Here is a 23,124-nt window from a genome sequence, read left to right on the forward strand (position 1 = left end):
ATGGTCTTAGTTTTCCTTAAATGTGATGAAGTTTAAAATATGTTCCCCTTCATTATGAGGAGACAGCTGTAAGTAAGCTATTTTTGGGTGATTTTGGCCCTTGTGAAAAAAGTCTACTCTTTTTCTATAAAGAGTACTTATTATGGAAATAATATACTTGAAAATAATAACCTTAAGGGCAAAGGGGATATAATGTTCTCAGACACTTGATTGAAAGTTAAATGAAAATGTATTATAGTATAAATTTTTATTAAATGCAGTTAGCTGAACATATGTCATTGTGTAATTGCTTCTATAGTCTTTGAAATGCGGTTTCATTTTATTGTCAAATGTACTGAGAAGCATTTTTGATAAACTAAAATATTATTTAATGTAATTTCTGTTGAAACTTGAATGTTATGGATTTAAATATATTTATAATTGCACATTTGCACATACAACTTAAAATAACTCACTAGAGTTAAACTTATAATTAAGTTGTACGTTCAAGTGTGTTGCATAAAATAAGCCTACTTTCAAGCATGAAACATCATTTTTAAATTATTTTATTTTACAAAGTGCATTTTTTTTAAATTCCACTTTAAATACATTTAAGTGACTGTTTATTATTATTATTATTATTATTTGCAAAGTATTTTGTGTACATATTATATTTGAAGTACACAACAAATGCATTTTTAAAACTATTAAATCTTTCTCTGACAGCATTTTTATTTTTTAATGTTGCCACACTCGTACGAATTCGTATGAGTGATTAAAACGTGATGGGTAGGTTTAGGGGCGGGGTCACGGGTAGGTAATTAGTACAAATTAATACAATAGTAAAATTCGTACAAATTGCTGTGAGATTGGGTTGGCAGCCAGAGCAATATATATATATATATATATATATATATATATATTATAATTATTATTTAGCTTCATGCATTATTTTATTATTATTTTTTTTGTTTTTGTTTTTTGCCGAAACTTGAATTTGGGTATATTTCCTGGGTCGACTTTACATTCTGTAACATTGGGCAGTTTTCATGTATGTGATGCATGTTTAATGTTGACAATCATGTTATTTTTCATATGCATCTGCTTACATATGATATCGCTTGTTTCTGGATCTTCTTCCCCTGTGTTTTGATCAGGAGATTCTGCACTCGTTCAGAAGATGTGTAATAGCGCCCCCTACAGTATAACGGTGAAAACAAGGAAAGCCATGTGGGATGGGACACTGTGGCAAACCGGAAAATCAGTTCGAATACAATTATTATTCTTGCAACAAGCTATTTTTTGGCGGTTGTCTGTGTGGACTCGGAAGAATAGTTAAGTCTGTTTATATCAAACTGTTGCATGTGAAATCATTCATCTGCGAAAGACTATTAACTGAAACCTGCAATGATCACTAACTGAAAACGGCATTATTTGTGTCGGAGCTCTAGATACCGTATGTTTCGCCGAAGTAACACACTCTCCTGATGCAGTGTAAGCAACAGAGAGTTTGATTATCTCCCCTCTCGAACATCTGCCCCGTGCCCTCGCAGCTCTGGACGAGACTCCCGGTATCTGTGAATTCTGGGTCTGTAGCTCGACTCTGCCTCCTTCGTTCGGAGCTCAAGCAACAACACTTCGCTATCACAGATCTACAGGTATGCGTAGCGCCGCTAGGTGGATGCAGATAAGCAGATTCATTGACACCCGTGACCCGGCTCTCTTCATTCTCACAGCCCATTACTGAGTCGTATTGATCTGCAAGCGGCATGTTCCAGCTCCTTATTTCAACCCAGAACTTCAAACTGGAAACAAAAATAAGCACATGAACAGGAGCTACTTTAGCTGTTTGTCTCTGTCACCGGCCCTATAATTTATAGGGATTTTGGATCCATAATTAAACTTCCCCCACTGCTGAATCTGTGTTAAATCAACTTTTAATCACACTGTGTGGTGCTACATCAAGTAGATGGTTGCAGCGAGTGTGGCGGTGTAAATTTCGTCGGTGGTTTAGAGGACTTACATTAGCTTTTTTGGTTTTGGTTTTGTTCAATTACAGTGCATCACAGTACATATCCATTACATTCTTTTAATATTGTATAAAATATTTAAACAAGTGATTTCAAACGATGGAAATGATTAGCAGGGTTATTACGGTTAACTAATATACAAATATAAGTTGGAAAACTTAACCTAAACGAACATTAGAAACGTTGCCTTGGCAGTCAACTGAAATAAGTTATACATAACAAAAGGCAAGGCAGAAGAAGAATGACGAAAATTTGACCAATAATGGCAAAATGATTAGTGTATCCAGGAGAATAACGGCTACACTCCGATATACGTGTGTTGTGACAGTCGGACTCATTTCTCAGGTAGCAAGTCCCATCAAGCTTTATCATACTCAGACCGGCTTCTGTTTTCCAGACCGCTCATGTTGTTGACAGCAGAGACTCTCTATGTTCAGACGGGTCATTGTCGAGCCATTACTCCAGACACAGTGATAGGAAGCTGCTTTATCAGATGTTATAGTCAGAGGCACAGGTGATTAATGGATCAGTGCTGATAGACACGCCGAGAGGAATTTACCCATCTATCTGCTTACAAAAACGACCTTAGAGGAAAGATAAAATGGGCTATTGTGGTACAGAAAATGTAACATGTTCACATTTAAAGAGTTAGTTATCCCATAACTTACTCTCGATCCATCGTAGGTGTATATGACTTTCTTATTTCAGCCGAACACAATCAGAGATATATTGAAACACATATCCTGGCTCTTCCCAGCTTTAAAATGGGAGTGAATGCTACCTGAGATTTTGAAGCCCAAAAAGGGCATCATCCATCATAAAAGTAATCTATGTGGCTCCATGCGGGTTAATAAAGGCCTTCTGAAGCAAATCCTTGTGTTTGTGTAAGAGAAATATCTATATATAACTTTATAAACTATAAGCACTGACTCCCGGTAACAGCCGTACTCCTAGTCTTTCCACTTTCCAACTGCAGTCAATTGAATTATATATATATATATATATATATATATATGAAGAGTTCAGATGCAAAAGCCTCTAAATGCCATTTGAAATTTTCTTCTTTAATGATGATTTTTATCAAACTTGTATATTTAAGTTCAGTAATTTCACTTAAATAACAATTAATAGGTAATTATCATTGCCATTTAAGTGAAATCACTGAACTTAAATATACAAGCTTGATAAAAATCATCATTAAAGAAGAAAATTTCAAATGGCATTTAGAGGCTTTTGCATCTGAACTCTTCATATATATATATTTTATTGACATTTACCAAAATAGATCACGTAAGGGAATTAACCCCTGACAGGGTGATCAGGAGGGCTTTATTCTGTGAGAACAACCGGCTGGATGTACAGTATCCCGCTTATTACACGGCTAATTGCCACGTAAATAATTAGACACGAAATATTGAGCTGAGTTAAAATACTTTATTTGGTATTTAACAGTGTTGTAGTACTCGAGACTCGGACTCGTCTCGGACTCGGTCTCGAGACCATATTTTAATGGTCTTGGTCATGTCATGGACTCGTGTGCATTTGGACTCGGAATTGACTCGTACTCGAAAAAAATTTTTTTTAGGACTCGGAATTATTCCCGAGTCCACTCGAGTTCAATTCAAAATATTTTTCATGATTATTAATGTATGTTAATACAATATTTCTTTAAATTGATTGACACGCCCAGTGATTGGTGATTTTCTAGTGCACAACTGCGCATGACAAATTACTTTTAACACCACCTACTATGTGGCCTTTTTACCCTAAACTGATCATATTTTTTAAACTCTAAGTAAATTCAGTAAAATAAAAAAAGGATTTCTCTAAGTAAATAAAAGTAAATTAGGTAATCAACCCTCACTGGTCTCGGTCTCGACTCGGACTCGACCGTCTCTGGTCTCGGACTCGACTTGGACTCGACTCTCTATGGACTCGGTCTTGACTCGGACTCGACTCTCTCTGGTCTCGGTCTCGACTCGGACTCGAGTGAGGTGGTCTCGACTACAACACTGGTATTTAAACCCAAAGCTTTGCGGAGAGAGCAGTTCAAGTTCAAACTACACGGACATTTCAGTCACTACAAGTATACAGTCATAACAATAATTACGCAACATTTCACCACATACATAATTATGGAGATTTCAAATTAAACTCTCTTTAAACCATACTTGTTTGTATCTTATAACCAACAGTTTACAAATCAATAGTGGCAAAATGGCCATCGCTGCCTTTGTATGAAACAAGAGAGAGCGAGTCCACGATGCTGGATGACTGTACACAAAATATTGATTTGACTGAGTTTGAATGTTTTATTCGCTCTCCAAATGCGATTGTGTTCCTACTGAGTGTACAGCGCTGATGTCTTCAGTGCAGGACGTTATCTGGGAATAACTTCCCGCTGGATGGAGCGACTGACCAATCAGAATCAAGTATCCCACGGAGCCGAGTAATGCATTAATTTAGTTTCTTGCTAAAGTACCTTATATCGTTGTGGGTTCATCACCAGTTTGTTAAACATGTTGGTTGCGCACCAGATATTGTGTTTGCACATATGCTTTATTCCCCTTTAGCCAACTCCATAAACAATAAGCAATTTAAAACTAATTACAATGCTTTAATTGGACAAGTAGTTATTTGCAATATTAACCACCTCAGTTCGTTTTTCGTTTAATTAGGAGTGCGAGTGAAGACTTGGCCGTTTCCCTCACGGCAGTCGCCAATGAAAGCAGATAATGAAATTATATTTAGGACCAGTTGTCAACCAAATCTCAGCTTGAGGAATGAAGATAACCTGACTGTAGAAGCCTAATATGCAACTGAAAGCTTGTTTATAATAGATTGGGTAGATAATGCCATAATGAAGTGTCAGGGGTGTGTATTGCGGGAAGAGCTGAGAGGCTTGAAATATACACTACCAATTAATTTTGTCTAGTGATCAGTTAATTATATCAGTTCAAAAAAGTTCAAATAAAACAAATACACTGTCAGTTTTTACTTGTTTTTAATCCCAAGTCATTTTATCAAGTTTTATTAAGATATACGAATCTTTCAATGTGTGTATTATTTCAGCCTGTTCTCACGTAAATGTGTATTATCGTGCAATTTATTTGCGAAAATTAGTTTTTACGTGAATATGATATGCAGTTTTTACGTGCATTTGATACGCAGTGCATTTGATACACACCACTATTAAACCTACCCTAACCAACCGATGCCTACCCTATGCACGTAAAAACTCGTTTTCGCGTATAAATTGCACGATAAACACACTGCGTGCTATAGAGACCCATTTAGGCCACGTTTACACAAAGTCGGGTATTTAGCAAAACAAATATTTTCCCCCTTTCCGTTTTCAAAAATAACATCGTTCACACACATGCATAAATACGCCGTCGAGCGCCATCATAACTATGCCAAACCTATTGGCGGCAGTGTAGGGGTTAAGGATAAAGCCATGCAAGCCAATCAGAATCCTCAGAATCGACAAGAGAGAACCTAAAACGCCTTTTCTCCCAGTTTACACGGCAACACATAACCGCGTTTTCAGAAATCTCCACTTTGCCCGGAGTTTTTAGAAATAATCGTTTTCTGTGACAAAAACGGCGTTTTCGTGTAAATGAGAGGGCAAAACGCGGAGAAATATCTGCGTTTTTCCCATCGTGTAAACGGGGCCTTAGTGAGATATAGATCCGCATTTAGTGTGATCGGGTTGATAATATGGACTCTGTTATGTTTCAAAAGAGAAACCCAGATGCTCTTATCTGAGTCAAAGAAGGAATCTAGTCCTTAAAGAGCAAATCTGTTGCTCTACTCTTCTGATGACGGATGCGGATGACATTTAAATATCTGCATAGGATTGAAATGACAAGCGAGAAGCATTCAGCTTTTATCCTCGTTCCTATCACATTAAGGATCATGCTTTTTTGCATGTTCTACTTCAGAGTGCCTAACTTTTCTTATTAAAATGGTTTATTTGCTACTACTTCTCACCCGTTCTTCAGATTTGAAGACTTGGAATATCTGAAGGCCAGGATTTAATATCAGTCATACTTACAGAGAGCACATTTTACACATGAGGAACTCTGATTGTTTGCTCATTAATTCAAGAAGGTCCAGACTTTAAAGCTCTTGATTCTACTTGCCCTTATGAAAAAGTAACAATAGTTATTGTAATTGTTTAATTACAGCATTTGTATAATTACAGGTAAAACCATTGACCATTGGTAAGACCAATGTCGATTCTCTGTTAAAATCTCTAGCATTTACATATACGTAGTATAGCAAAGCATTTGTGAAGCCACAACACACACAACCTTGAAGCGGATGGGCTACAACAGCAGAAGACCCCACCGGGTACCACTCATCTCCACTACAAATAGGAAAAAGAGGCGACAATTTGCCAAAACTGGACAGTTGAAGACTGGAAAAATGTTGCCTGGTCTGATGAGTCTGGATTTCTGTTGAGACATTCAGATGGTAGAGTCAGAATTTGGCGTAAACAGAATGAGAACATGGATCCATCATGCCTTGTTCCCACTGTGCAGGCTGGTGGTGGTGGTGTAATGGTGTGGGGGATGTGTTCTTGGCACACTTTAGGCCCCTTAGTGCCAATTGGGCATCGTTTAAATGCCACCCCCTACCTGAGCATTGTTTCTGACCATGTCCATCCCTTTATGGCCACCATGTCCCCATCCTCTGATGGCTACTTCCAGCAGGATAATGCACCATGTCACAAAGGGAGGGAGTCAAACCCTAAACTAATTTTGGTGTTATTGGGTGGATTTGGCCTAGGCACGGTAATTATATTATCATTATTCATTATATAATTTCGGGCTCAAACCTACGGTCTCACGACCAATTCGTACGAGTGATTCAAAAGTGGCTAATTCGTACTAATTCATACGACCTCACTCGTACGAATTTGAACGATTTGTCTAAACCCACGTGATGGTTATGTTTTGGGGCGGGGTCATGGGTAGGTCATTCGTACGAATTCATACGAATTGGCTAATTCGTAAAATATGTACGATTTAGCAAAACCGTACGAGTGAGGTCGTACGAATTAGCCACCTCGTAAAATTCGTACGAATTCCCGTGAGATGGGGTTGGATCAAACCGTAAACTACGCAAAATGTCCAGTGTACTTCACGGCCTGTGATTTTTCCTCTATATGGAAAATACATTTTTGTTGCAAAATACATGACAATTATGTTCCAAACTTCAGACATGAAGATGATTTAAGTGATATTTGTTAAATTGATTGACCTTCTAATCCAAAGCGACTTACATTGCATTAAGGTATACATTTTAAATGTTCATGTTTCACTATTAAACCCATGCTGGCATCATGCTCGCTCGCAACAATGACTTATTATCAAAGATGAAGTTAAAATAAAAAATATAGGTAACACTTTATTTCGATAGTCCACTTTAGACATTCTACTAACTATAAGTAACTTTTCAACTACATGTCAACTAACTGTCTTTAGAGTATTTGTAGACTGTCAGCTTAATATCTGCTAACACTTTATCTTGTTGGTCCCCCAACAGACATTCAACTGACTATAAGTAACTTTGCGACTACAAGTAAACTTATTCTCCTAACCCAAAGCCTGACACCTAACCATAACCTAACAGTCTATTGACAGTCTACTATAATATACTAATACTCTAATGACAGTTAGTTGATACAGTATGTAGTTGAAAAGTTACTTATAATTAGTAGAACGTCTAAAGTGACTATCGAAATAAAGTGTAACCAAAATATATATTTTCAATTCAAATGTTTAAAAAAAAATACAGGACAGCTCGAGGGCCGTGGCGATGTGTCCTTGAGAAAGGATCTATCTCTCCTTCCTGTACCTTTTCTCTCTTTCTTTGTCACTCAATCCCCTCCAATCACAGCGCGCAGATTTTCTAATATCCATTACTTCTATATCGAGGTCAGTGCAATCCTACTGGGTCTGCCAAAGAATTGGCAGGTGCCGATAAGAGCTTCACTCCAGACACTGTAATAAGTTAACAAATCCAACTATGACCCAGAATCCCCTGCGCTGCTATTCCACATCTATTTCCATAAGCCATTACAATACACCGGGTGTCATATGAGGAAACAGGAGCGCACAAAACATGTTCATCCACAGATGTCAGAGAGCTGGATCCGGGATTACTGATGCACTACAGTTAAGGTGCTGTGCCGAGGATTGAAGGAAAGCTAACACGCTGTTATCTGATTTCATCTCTGTGTCGGAAAAGGAATTTGGACTCCACTTGGTCACTTTCTGTCTATATGACTCAAACTTTAACTCCTTTTACCACAAAAAGAGAACATTATAGCCAGAGCTGCTTCTCTCTGTTTTTTATACAAACGGTGAAGTTAGACCGAGCGGATGTAGACACTCTAGTCCGACTATACACACTTATTAGGTGTGCTGTAATGATTCAGGATAACACCAAAACATGGTTTGGAAAATGGATTGTGTAATGAGTAATGATGCACCCACCAAAAAAAAAAAATGGATTTAAAAAAAAAAAAATATATATATATATATATATATATATATATAAACTTTTTTCAGGATTGTCTGATAAGTGTAAATTTCAAAATAACAGCATTTATTTAAAATATAAAAAATTAAAATTTTCGATGAAAACATTCCAGGATTTTTCTACATATAATGGACTTCAATGGGAATTGGGAACTGGGTTCAAGGTCCAAAAGACAGTTTCAGTGCAAACTGTTCAAAGGGCTTTAAACGACACCAGACGATGAATAAGGGTCTTATCTAGCGAAACGATCGCTCATTTAATAAAATAAAAAAAGTTTAAGTTTTATAAGCTCAAATGGTCGCCTTGCTCTGTTCTGTGATGCGCGTTCGTGACTCTCCTGTTCGAACGCGTTCATCAAAATGAACAAAACAAATCAAATTCAACGAACGAAATGACTCGAAAAAAGATTCGTTCATTTTGATGAACGAGTTCGAACAGGAGAGAAACTAGACCCAAAGCAGTGCATTATATGGAGAAAATCCTGGAAAAGAAATGTAACCCAAAAAAGAGTGTAACCTCTGATTGGCTGGTGGTGGTTTGCTATCATGTGAGTGACAGGTTATAGCCCCGCCCTCGTCATCAGAGAAGAGATGTCGCTGTTATTCTCATTCAAGATTACCATGAACATGAATTTATCACAATAACCATGTGCACAGATAAATCATTTACAATAAACACTGCAATATTTCTTAAAAAAAAAAAAATCAATTTTGATTTCACAATTGAACTGTTTTATTGTATTTTTGATCAAATTATTGCAGTTTTGGAGAGTGTAAGAGAAATCCATTAAATACATTAAGAAATCTTAATTAGTCCAAACATTTGACGGTAGTGTATAGAAAAAAAAATTGAATCTAGAATTGATCTAGAAAAATAAATGTGTTGACAGCGCCCCCTCTCTGTAACACTGAGAGCTGCTGATGATCCTCTTCCCGTGTGAAGCCCGATCCGGCTGAGTGTGGCTGTCTGGTGATGTTTGTCATTGTTTGCAGAATTACCGTAAATCCAGATAATCCATCCACTGAGCTTCTTACACATCCGGAAAGCCTCAGACTGTCAGATCACAAAAGGTAGTTAAGCAGCAGCAACATATTAATGTTGGGAAAATGAGCTTCGATTCGCAGTTTGCAAGATGTATTAGATCAGAAGTGTATAAATCAAGCCGCTTTGCACAAAGTGTTTCTTGCTATAGAAGCCATGAAGATATTTAAACATTACATGAGATTTGTAAATGAAGCATGTGTGAAATATCTGGAGATTTGATCATTCAAACAAGTGTGTTCGTCAGTCGTCTAAGGGTTGCGTTAGGTAAGGAGTAAGTTACAGTAACACTCTTACGGCAGCAGATAAGTGTGTGACACACAAGCTCTCGATTAAGAGACTCTTCACAGAAACACTTCTTCCTCTCCTGCTCTTGAAAAACATCTTTACAAAAAGAGTGAAGGTGGACCGTAGACGAGCAGGAGGAAGACAGTTGATCCCAAATACATCGGAAATCAATAAAAAAGACGTGTTTCACTTAACAACACATGAGGGGAATTGTAAGAGATGTGTATTATTAGTAATCAAAGGTTTGGGGTTGGTGAGACTTCTTAATGTTATTGAAAGAAGCGTCTCATGCTCACCAAGGCTGCATTTATGTGATTTAAAAAAATATAGGTGATATTGTGAAATATTAGCCTGACTTCATCATACTCATATTCAAGAAAGAATATGAGTCTGAAACCGCTCTATTAGGCTTTGATTATGAGGCGTGTCGTAACCAAACCAGGAAAAAAAAAAACAACCTCCGCACTCAATTGGATAGTCGGTAAACCTACCAACCAATCAGAGCAACGCAGTAAGTCAACAACTTTGCATAGCGCAGTTTTCAAATACAGAACGTAGCCTAACTTTATTTTATTTTAGAAGTTAAATAACGAGTGTTGCTTCTTTTACTTACTCCTCCATGAGTGCCACCAAAGGAGAAACCACAACGACCACAGGCTTTTCATTACGTCCCATCTTCTTAGCGACCGTCGGAGCCAGCTGATAAATTACACTTTTCCCGAATCATGTTGGAAGGACGGCAAAAATATCTTTCCGATCGACAAATGCCTTGATTGCAGTTCTCTGTCTATTAAAATGAATGCGCTGTCGATTTATTTTACAAAAGACACGACAGCAGAATCTGTACATCTCAATTCTCCAGCTGCAGTCATCTTTGACAAGCGCACTTTGATGACGTGAGGATTACGTTACTGAAGACCACCTGTCAATCATCGTATAAAGCCCGCCTTGGCAATTTGATTGGCCCGATGATTTCTGAACCATTCATAATTACTCCTCAATGGATCGAGTCCAGACCGAACTTCCCGTCCAAAAAATGTTGTGGGCGGAGTTCGGGCTGGCATCCAGGCTAGTGAAATATAATTACATTAAAATAACTTCATGTTTATTAGCCATTACTCCAGTCACATGCTCCTTTTATAAAGGTTATATTGGTTACATTTCTGTGAAATTCCACTGGCAAGAAATGTCAAAACCCGGAAGACTAATTCACCTGTGTCACGGGAACACACAGGGAAACAGGTGGATCCAAATGTAGCATATTTATTATCAGGGCAATCCAACTCATAGTCATCCATGCAGGGGTCAAAATCCATTTTAGCAGTCCAATAAACAAACAAACAAGAAACAAAACAAGAACAGGCAAGAAAACAGACCTCGGAAGTGTTAGTGACATTCAGCAACGAATCCGTACACAAACTAACACAGACAGGGAATATATACACAGAACTAGCAAGACTAACACAGAACAGCTGGGAACAATGATTACGGGGAACAGCTGAGTGCAATGAACTGATGAGTGACAGTGACAGACAGAATGCTGGGAAATGAAGTCAATAGTGAAGGACACAGTGATAACAAGGACCTCTAGTGACAACAAGGGAACACAACCAGACACTGTGACAGCCTGTGGTTCCCTGAAGATTTCCTTACGGGTTTATAATGAGGTTTCTACATTTATGTGTAAAATAAAGTCTGTGGGAAACAGAATTGATGATACAGTACATGGACGTTTTGCTCTACAACGTAAACTGCACACACCCAAATATTGAAGCTGTTGTTTATTTAACCCTTTGATGTGTCGCAAGACGATTTCGATATATATATATATATATATATATATATATATATATATATATATATGTTTAGTGAAAGGTAAAACTTCCGAAATCTCTGTGTAAACTCAATGAGTGATGTACACGCGCGAGAGATCACTTCCAGCCAGGGATGTGCAGAGGCATTTTGAGGGGCAGGGGCTCAAGTGAAAAAAAGGGCACTTCTCATATATATTTTTTTTAAATTTATTTTACTTTTTTTGAACAAAAAATATATATATTAACACAACTCTAATATTTTTAAAAAATATATATTTAAAAAGTTAATTAATTTTATCTTCCTCAAACTCATACAATTGTTTAATTTTCAAAAGATCTACAAAATAATCAGTTCACACAGAAATCATGGTCTCCTTAGTATTCATAGGTTTATAAAGCAGCAAAGGAAACCATGCCACAGTGTGTCAATCAATTACATATTTGATACACCTGATGGTGACATGGACTTAGTTTCACATTTGAGGGAGAACTGTGTCATCATCAAATAAAACCTTCAAAATCCACATTTCGAGTTTGTTTCTGTTTGCATCTGTAGATTTCTTCTAAATTCACCAATTTAGATTTCTAAACTTCAGGGGAAAGACTTGATAGCTATTTAAGTCATTAACTTTAATAATAAGAATTTTAGGCCATACAAATTCATAAAAACGTCCGGATTTTCCATACAAAGACATAAATTACATTTAGCCACGTCTTAAATTGATATGCTCATTCATTAACACTATACAATCGTTCGCGATAAAACGATATCAAGTTCGAGTCTATATCGTCAATACTCGATATAGAGTTCGATAAACGTTCGGTAATGTTTATGTGGCAAAAGCACAACGAAACTCATTTGACGCGCGCCTTTGAGCCTCACGACGCGCGCTCGGCTCAAAGTCCAAACGGCAGCGCGAGCTCACTAGAAGTGACGCGTTTACTCTGATCGGTGCTTCAGAACTCCTCCTGATCTGATATTTAGATATACTATGCATTAAATATATTAGTTTGACAGGGAAACTGTGCGCAAATAGTAATATGCTAGTATTTTCTTAAAAAATAAAATAAAAAAAAGGACCCCAGAAAAAAGGGCACTTTCTCTCCAGGAATAAAAAGGTCAGGTGCTCAAGCCGCCTTTGATGGTGCCTGCTTGCGTGCGCAGACCAAAACGCCCGTGCCGTCAGATCACTTGGATGTGGCTGTGGTCACACGAGGTAAAAACGATATAAATACTGTTGGTTTTCTCACACAAACCGCTCGTTTCTTGTCTTAGGCCATCAATGTGTACTTACATTTACGAGTCATTAAATCATGTTTAATTTGGACTTCTATGTGCATGCTCTTTGAGGTGGACCCCCATACCTCCATTATATGGCTGATAGACAACAACAGTTTGACCTAAAAATATCAAAATTGAAAATACTGTGGAAACAAAGACCTTGAGGTAAGCTAAAACATACCAAAAATTAATTTCAAAGTGAACTATCCCTTTAAGATTAAAATTTGGACACATGCTGCTGGGCCGAGAATTTGAGTTGTCTGTGGTTGCATAGGTGCACTGGAACAATCCTTCATAAAACGCATTAAACTTTAGTTTACAAAGACTTGAAACTCACCGAGTGGTCTGGGGTGTTTTGACACAAAAATCGCTGCAAAAGATGCTTTCCAACAGGGTTAAGGCTAATCCCGTCCGAATAGGGCTTTGCTAATAAGAACCCACATATGTTATACAGTATATGTTGTAACAAAGTGTGTCCAGTCACGTGGCCAAACAAGGACATTAAACAATGAAGGTCATGTAAAAGGGATTGTCATTCCAGTGTAATACAGTTCCCCTGGCCGGAGAGCAGTATGGACCGATTTTATCCTTTTACTGAACAATATAGATGACTTTTATAGGAAATTATCTTTTTTTAATGAGCTTTGGTATTTTATTATCACATAAAACTGTAATTGGACTGACAATCTGGTTATTATACATGTGTAAATGTGGTAAATAATCTTTGCAGGATATTTTGAGCTGTAGTTGAGGATCTGTCAGCTTTGGTGAGAGTCTTAACATGGCATCATATCATTCAAAAGTAGTGTTGTAGAAAAGGCAATGTTTTGTTATTCGTGTTTCAGGTCACATTGCACCTTCAGTGTAGGAGCGTTGGCTCTCTCATAAAGACATCAGACCAAGTGGTGGTGGAGGTAATAACAATGTTCATGGAGCCATAAATCTGTTCCATCTAATGATGTGATTCACCTGCAGAAGCAGTTTGATATGTCATGGTCCCTGCTCTGTCATTTCAAGGGGATACAGCTGGAACAAACCTCTCTCTCCGCTATGAGAGAGTCTGATTTACCGTGCTCTCCTTCTTCTCTTGCACTACGTTAAGAACACGAGCCACCGATGCCAGAAAATAATGGCAAGATATATGTTACCATCCTTGCAGTGGGACCTCTCTTAGCCGGGTGATTTCTACAATCAATATTCAAGTCTAGATCATATTAGCTTTCTAAAAAGTGCTGTCTAGGTGCAAATGTCAGTACATCTATGGTCCAGATGAAGGTTTTAGTGAAGAGAGTGTGATCGATGGTGGCAGCACTTTTTCAAATAGCTGGATCTGTCAAATGGTGCATACACACAAAATCTAACAGTACTCATTCTAACTTAGAGTCAAACAACAATTATTTAAACATAAAAGCGATGCTTTGACTGATTATAAATAACTACACTGAAAAAAATGTCATATTTTTTTGAAAATTATGGTTTCTGATTTTAACCGGTTATGTACAGTTTGTATAAAAGCAAATAATACATTCTCCAAGTGGGGGAATACGAGAAACAATTTTGTTTAAGTGGGATATTCACTTGACCCCAAAGTGTTGATGTGCAGATCACATATTCTGGCTAGATTTATAAACAATATTATGCATATAAAAAAATATATATGAGAAATATAATATGAGGGGGAAAAAAACAGATCATTTTGGCATTAACAAATTAGAGTATTTTGGTCCAAAGTATTTATTTTTTTCAGTGTATTTACATGTTTCCAAGTAAAATAAAAAGAAGCATGAGAAACAGTACTCTTCTAAAAAAGGTGAAAAAAGGTGACATTTTTATCATATTTTTTTTTTTAAATCATGGTTTCTGATTTTAACCGGTTATGTACAGTTTGTATAAAAGCAAATAATACATTCTCCAAGCAGGGGAATACAAGAAACAATTTTGTTTAAATGGAATATTCACTTGACCCCATTTTGGCCATCATTTTGGCATTAACAAATTAGAGTATTTTGGTCCAAGGTACACTCTAAAAATTGCTGGGTTGTTCAAATATGGACAAACCCAGCCATTGTGTTAAATTTTTTAATTACATTTTCAACCCAACTTTTGGGTTTGTCCATGTTTGACCCAAAGTTGATTTAAAACAACCCAACATTTTTAGAGTGTATTTTTTTTTCAGTGTATTTACATGTTTCCAGGTCAAATAAAAAGAAGAATGAGAAACAGTACTCTTCTAAAACTTGAGAAATAGAAATAACTACATTATTTAATAGGACAGGGTTTAAAGTGCACCAATAGATTCCTTTGATATGGCTAAATATGCACTTTTTTCCCTTTTAAAAATTGAAATGATCAGTGTTGTAGTCGAGACCACCTCACTCGAGTCCGAGTCCAGACCGAGACCAGAGAGAGTCGAGTCCGAGTCAAGACCGAGTCCATAGAGAGTCGAGTCCGAGTCGAGTCCGAGACCAGAGACGGTCGAGTCCGAGTCAAGACCGAGACCACTGAGGGTTGATTACCTAATTTACTTTTATTTACTTAGAGAAATCCTTTTTTTTTTTTTTTTTTTACTGAATTTACTTAGAGTTTAAAAAATATGATCAGTTTAGGGTAAAAAGGCCACATAGTAGGTGGTGTTAAAAGTAATTTTATTACAATTTGTCATGCGCAGTTGCGCACTAGAAAATCACCAATCACTGGATGTGTCAATCAATTTAAAGAAATATTTTATTAACATTAGGGCTGTCGCGGTTATGGAATTTCCCTTGCGGTAATATTGAGTGGATAGCACGATATGCGGTATTACTGCCATTTATTTATTTAATTTATATGTTTTTGTTGCTTTATAAATAAAGTTTACGATGTGGACAAAAACGAGGACATTTTCAGTAAGCATTGTAACCGAAACTAAACAGCGTTTACAGTATATGCGCATTGAAAAACTTTCACTCAGCGCGCATATTGTTATGACAACGGACTTTGAGCGAGTCATTGAACCGTTCATTCAACGAACACGTTTAAAAAGCTGATTCATTAAAAGAGATGTAAAGAAACAATATGTTAATTATTTCTAACATTGATGTTCAACTTTTCAAGGCTCAGCTGAGCAGCAATGCGTCGCATGGGCAACGCTGAAGCTGATGCTTCACTTATTAGAGACCCATTGATTTAATGCATGACTCACTGATTTTATTTCGGCTTCCTTGTGCTGTGGGATGTTGAACAGCGCTGCTGCTGACGCGCATTTATGGGAAAATACACGTGAAGAGAACGTTAAAATGATGATGCAACAAATATTTCGCTTCCCTTTGACACGACAAGCTTTTCACGACTTCAAAGACAGAGGCAGGTAATTGCACGCGCTCTGCCGATCTCTCTCATTCACTATCTGTGTGAAGCCTGTAGGCTACACATCACCATGATAAACAGTCTTGTTATCATTATGAACTGGTTTAACATTCAATACACATGCATTACGTTCAAAACAAGAAGGGTATAGCCTTATAAAAAAAAAAAAACGTGAATATCGCGGTTGCTGCGGTTACGTGCAATCCTCTGCGGTTGTCTTGTCAGAAGCGCGGTAGCTACTACAATATTGCGGTTACCGCGACAGCCCTAATTAACATACATTAATAATCATGAAAAATATTTTGAATTGAACTCGAGTGGACTCGGGAATAAGTCCGAGTCCTAAAAAAAAAATGTTCGAGTCCGAGTCAATTCCGAGTCCAAATGCACACGAGTCCATGACAAGACCAAGACCATTAAAATATGGTCTCGAGACCGAGTCCGAGTCTCGAGTACTACAACACTGGAAATGATATTCTAAGGGATAAAGATGATATTTTTTTACATGTTACTGGATAAAAGTAGAAGTAGTTTTCAATCGGAAATGATAAATCCCCCCCAAATAATAAATACGGTAAGTTCTGCATATCTATCTTTCATTAGGAGATGGTAAACCAATAGTGGACCGGCACACGCCACTTGTATGGGATGCAATAGTGAGGATAAAACACATATACTACATTCAAACATATAATGTGAATAGGCAAACAACAATTTGCCAAGTGAAATCAACTTCCACAATTAAATTTGGGATAGTTGCGAAACGAACGCTTCCTGGCCCATTTTGAAGGACACATCCCTCATGGAGTCGCCTGTACACGCTGAGACTGTATAAACGCCTGTGATCGCTGGTGCTTGCCAAACACACTGAAGGGCACCTTGGCTTCTTGCTGTTTGAAAGGACTGCAGATGTCCCTCAGAAGTTTAACCAAACACAAAGTTTTCATGGTTTGTACTTGTTGTGACCTGCATACACTACCTGTGTATGATTGCTAAGTTTGAGAGGATGATCGATGTGTCATAGTGACATGAGGAATCAAATTTACTTTGATCTTTAAAATTTGCATTCACCTAGATTAATAGCTGTTATTATGTCATTGCTAGTTAATGAAACCTAATGCATTAATTCATGTTAAAGTGCCTTGAAACGCGTAGCTTTGTTTGATGCGTTGGCGTAATTTCCACTGAAACAGGAAGCTTGAGTGGCTCCTCCCCCTTTTCAAATAGCAGTAGCGTTTAGTTTACCTCAAGTATGACCGCACAATGGAAGCAAATCCGAGCGATGGTAATATGTTATATTCAATAGTAGATGTGTGAGTAAGTTATAGCTATTAGCTATGAGTCTGTCAACGTTAGGTTTGGCCAGGTGGTATTTATAGCTTAGGGGCGGAGCTTTAGATTCTAAAGAGTATTTGATTGGACAGGAGATGTGATGAGAAGCTTAAGTCCACCGTGATGTCATAAAAATCTGTGATCCACTTAATTGAGAGACTAAAAGTTTTGAATTCTTATATCTCATAAATGCACATTTTGCCATTGTTTTGGAATACACCACTTATGCATAACCTTAAGTTTAACATATTCATACTAAAAGCTTGAAAACTTTAACAAACCTTATTGTAAAGATTTACCAAGCACCTGAAATGGATCCTACGTTGGTCACACCAGGTATTTTATTTCAGTTAAGCACTTACGGTTTATTTTAGCATAATTCCTCATTCTGTATTTTTTTTAACAGGCCAACGCTACAGTTACAGTGTTACAGTTGAGTTAGTTGTGTCACCACAGCAAGCTTAAGGCTTTTCTAAATCAGTGGCTAGCATGACCCACATGCAGCGAGGCAGCAGTAAAGCCCGAGGGAAAGACCTTGTGCACTCACACACACGCTCGAAAGATGTGGACTCTCTGGACGCTCTTCCCCGAGAGCCTATTAGTCACATCAGTCTGTTACACTCGTTAATGACTGTCCTTGAAAATAAAAGTTGGCCTCACACACGTGGAGAGGCTGGCCTTGCATTTTGTCAGTTTTTACAGTGTTCTAATATATATCTGAGTAATGTGTTCTTAATACATTAACAAATTAAATAGCATCCTCTAGTACTTGATAAAATTACTAAGCAATTAAATTGCATATACATATATATGGCACTAATATGTCCATTTTAGGCGCTAATATGTACATTCTAGGCACTAATATGTCCATTTTAGGCGCTAATATGTACATTTTAGGCGCTAATATGTACATTTCAGGTGCTATTATGTCCATTTTAGGTGCTAATAGCTATGTACATTTCAGGTGCTAATATGTACATTTTAGGTGTTAATATGTACATTCTAGGCACTAATATGTAAATTTTAGGCGCTAATATGTACATTTCAGGTGCTAATAAATACATTTCAGGTGCTAATAAGTACATTTTAGGTGCTAATATGTACATTGTAGGCACTAATATGTACATTTCGGGCACTAATATGTACCTTAAAGGTACCAATATGCAGCCTTTAGGTGCAAAAGTGTACCTTTTGAAATGGTACAGCCCCAGTGACAGCTTTTGTACCTTTTTTTTTCTTAGAGTGGTGTGTGTGTGTGTGTGAACATACATTTATATGGGAACATGGAACATATATTGCAGTATATTGAAAAATGTAAGCACTAGTTACCCATAAATGGAAATTTATTATGTAATATATAGTACATTCCCATATGCTTTTGTTCCATATGGGGCTGTTCAGGGGGTTAAATCATTTTGAGACTGCAGAAGTCATTACAAGTTGCATTTTTAGTTGACATGTACAGTATATATAAATATTAATATAATTTTCATGTATGCATGTATATGTATATGAAAATTATATTAAAGTGTCTATAACTGAGAGAATATATATTCTCTCAGTTATAGATACTTTAATTCTGTTGCAACATACTTTACATTTTAGGTGTTTCAAAAAAGCAAAGCCCAAGAACAAATACTCAAATTTACATTCAACTGCTTTCAAGTGAACACCAAGTAAATGCGAAGCCAGAATTCAAGGGCAAAACAGAACAGCATCTCTGAAGTTCACCTCCAGCTGCTTGCTGCCGTCTCCCAGGCCTCCTGCACTCTGCCTTTCTGATGCTCACAAGCCGCTGCGCTAAATCCAGACCTGGCCACTGCTGATAAGGACTTTCCACGCTTCTCAAAGTCCATAAGCTTAGCATGTAATGGGAAGGAGCTCGCTTTAAACTCCAGTTTGAGGACAGGACAGACGGCTCTCCCACGAGCAGTTCCCATGAATTGTAGAATTGTGCAATAACAAGCTGTAAACATGACAGTTTGATGGAGCTCTCGATTGCATAGTTATCATTTGGCAAAAAAACTGGGTGAGGGAATGGAGTGGAGGGGTAACACGATGAGAAGACATGCTTTGTATGATCCATCCTGTTTTTTGTTTTTTTGTGCTGTTTGTCGTGGGGCGTTAATGGTTTGTGAAGTTTTTGTCATCGCAGTGGAAAGGGTTTGTATAATTGCGATATGACTGCTGTCCATGAGGCGGTGACTGGAGACTGTGAAATAAATGAGGCTGTATTCTTAAGCTGTCACCCCTAACACAGTTAATTTATTTTATCAGGCCCATCTTTACGGGGGTTCTTGGGTAAGCCAAAATCCGTTCTTAACAACACCTGTCAGTCCTGCAAGCCACGACGTCAGTCACTGACTCTGAAATCTCCCAGTTTAGCTATGAGACTAAACCTCTCTTGTTGTTGCAATCAATGAAAGAAGGAAAAGTGAACTGAAAACTTCTCAGTATAGACGGTAGACATACCTTGCGTACTAAGCTTTAAGAGTCCACATTATCATTTTTTGGTTTTGTGTAAAAAATTCTTAAGATTTACCAGTGTAATTAAATAATCACAAGTTGAGCAATGATCAAGCAAGGGGAATCGTGGCAGTAATTACACTGGAAAAAGAAGGTCAAGTCAAGTGCGCTGCAACTCGTCTCATGAGAAATATACAAAAATCACCACCCTGTAAAATAGTTATGATGTGATTCACACAGATTTATGATTTTAGAAAGAAGGACCTTTCCGTCATCCAAGGCCATTCCCAGTCTGCAATGGATAGGCTTGAACAAATCTTGCTTTAGTAGGAAATACTTCTTAACTAACATGTAGTCATAATGGGGTCAATGGTGTAATGTTCCCAGGTTTAAGAATTCATAGAGTATAAATGTTCAGCCCGTTCTCATCCCAAGGCGTCATATTCTGACGCTTTTGACATTTTGTCAACATCCAAAGCACATGGCACCCTTTAGCGTCAATATGAGACGCAGATATATATGGGCCAGAAGGCGCCTCCTAGTGGTGTAACCCTAACCCTACCCCAGACCTAAACCTACCTATAACCAAAGCGTGTTAAATTGACGCTAAAGGGTGCCATATGGACAAACCCAAACGTTGGGTTAAAAATGTAATTAAAAAATGTAACCCAATGGCTGGGTTTGTCCATATTTGACCCAACAACCCAAAACAACCCAGCTATTTTTAGAGTGTCACACCTATTCTTACAATAGTTATTTTGTTAATAGCCATCTGTCGATTCAATCTGTAGTTTTCTTGAAAGCCCTGAGGCTGGCAAACATCTTCAGTGTCAATCATCTTGTTAGCCAATCCTGAGAAAAGAAGAGGCAGAGACGAAACAAACACAAAGTTACACTCTAAAAAATGCTGGGTTGTTTTAACCCAACTTTGGGTCAAATATGGACTAACCCAGCCGTTGGGTTAAATTTTTACATTACATTTTTAACCCAACATTTCGGGTTTGTCCATATTTGACCCAAAATTGGGTTAAAACAACCCAGCATTTTTTAGAGTGTACACAACGTAACAGCCCAATTCTGTTTTTACACTCTTCAAGAAGCCAGCCAGCTAACATATTTGTATCTGCACATTAAATCAGGAGAAAGTATTTTAACATCGAAAAAAATATAAACATCAGATTTGCTTGCCTTGCTATTTGTCAGGCATCCTGTAGCCGTGCTAAATGCCATGGTAATGGATTTTGCACTACATTCTGCCAAAAAGTGGTTTGGGTGGGCTGAGATAGATTAATGGTTTGCCATTTATCTCTCTACGGTCGTGGAGTAAAATGTCATCTCATCCTTTGTTTAGGTCAACTATGCTCTGAAAAAGAGATTCTGGATTCATGTGGGACGCTACAGTCAGCATGCCAGTGAGTTTGTGTCTGTCTGGAGTATCAGATGAGTAAGAGCAATGCAATTAAAGAGTAACTAAACACTTAACCACCTTTTTTTTAGTTAATGATCTGTAAGAATGGATCTTTATTAATACCAGTCATTGATTCGAGTAACTTTTTTGACATTTGTTCATAAAGTGTTCTATTTCTACAATATATGGTGTAAACGCGTCTTATTGCTGCCCTCTGGTTGAACGGTGGGTACTGCAGTTGAATTCTCCTATAGACGAATCCGACGAGCGTTCTGTGTAGGCTGCCATCTTGTGGCGACGCCATTACTGAGCTGTTACACATGCACCGGCATGTAAACAAACCTCGGTGATAACGCGAACTCACCCTCGATGACAGCTACAGCCAGGCAGAATGACTTGTTGGTTTGATCTGTGACTGCAGTGGCCTCCAGTCACAGATGAAGGTACAAACGATCTTACAGATTAACGTTATGAAAATAGCTTGGCAAGCTAGCTAGGCTAACGTTTGCTAACGAGGAAACTATAAAAAGATCTGTCCATTTGGCAACAATAAATAAATAAATGAATGAAATCAAATAAACAAATTTATGTTTTTCATTTGTGTCCATTATTTATCTCATTTTCACATTGCAACAGGCAACGTAACAGCTAGAAAGTATACATAACATCGACCAATTAGTGTTTTTAAACCATGGAAAGAGGTCAATATAACAGCGGGAAAACAATTATGTCACATAACGTTACATTTAGCTCAGGAAAGCCATTTAATGACCATAGCATGTTAATTGAATAGAAAAAAAACAAGAGAGGAGATTTTGCTGATCACTATATCACATTATTATATTTTTTTTTACTCATGTCATTAAATAATTGTTATTATACGCGAACGTCCGCGTCTTGTACTCGCCCAGGAAATCTGTGTAAACCGTACGGCACCAGACAGGGGCAGTCGACCCGGGGTATTCACAGTGTTTTCTCTTCAAAATTGAAATTTTAGTGCCACCATTGAAACAATTTATAACGGAAACTGTTTACCCACTCGATATTATACAAGGGCTAACGTTGTAACGTTAGTGACAGTCGTAAATCGCGGGCTGTTTATTCCAGTGGACGCAAGTTGCAACTAAAACAATAGGAGGCAATGGCGCAACGCTACCCAGCAACAGCTCAGTAATGGCGCCCCGCTTACTTCCGGTAGTTTCGCCGGATTCGTCTATTGGATGTTCCGCACTTCGTGACGCCCTTGGCAGTATAAAAAGCATCTTGTGTCGTCAAAACCACTGTAGGGAGTCAGGAATTGGAATTGTGAGTATTGAAATCGATCAGGATAGAGTGTTTTAGCATCTATTTCGTCCCATCTCCCCTGGGCTCTGCCCACTCTTTTAGCATTTTCAAATATTGCCAGTGGGTGGAGTCAGGCTCTGACCAGGGGTTTAGTTACCCTTTAACTCTTTCCCCGCCAGCATTATTTATTTTATTTTAAGTTGACAGCCAGCTCCAGCATTTTTGATCATTTTCACTAAAATCTCATGGCCCCCAGAATATTTTTGTTGACCCTCTTCTTTTTTATCAACACTTGAATGTGGG

The sequence above is a fragment of the Pimephales promelas genome, chromosome 12 (assembly GCF_988280905.1).
Source record: "Pimephales promelas chromosome 12, fPimPro1.hap1.1, whole genome shotgun sequence".
NCBI classification, from domain to species: domain Eukaryota; kingdom Metazoa; phylum Chordata; class Actinopteri; order Cypriniformes; family Leuciscidae; genus Pimephales; species Pimephales promelas.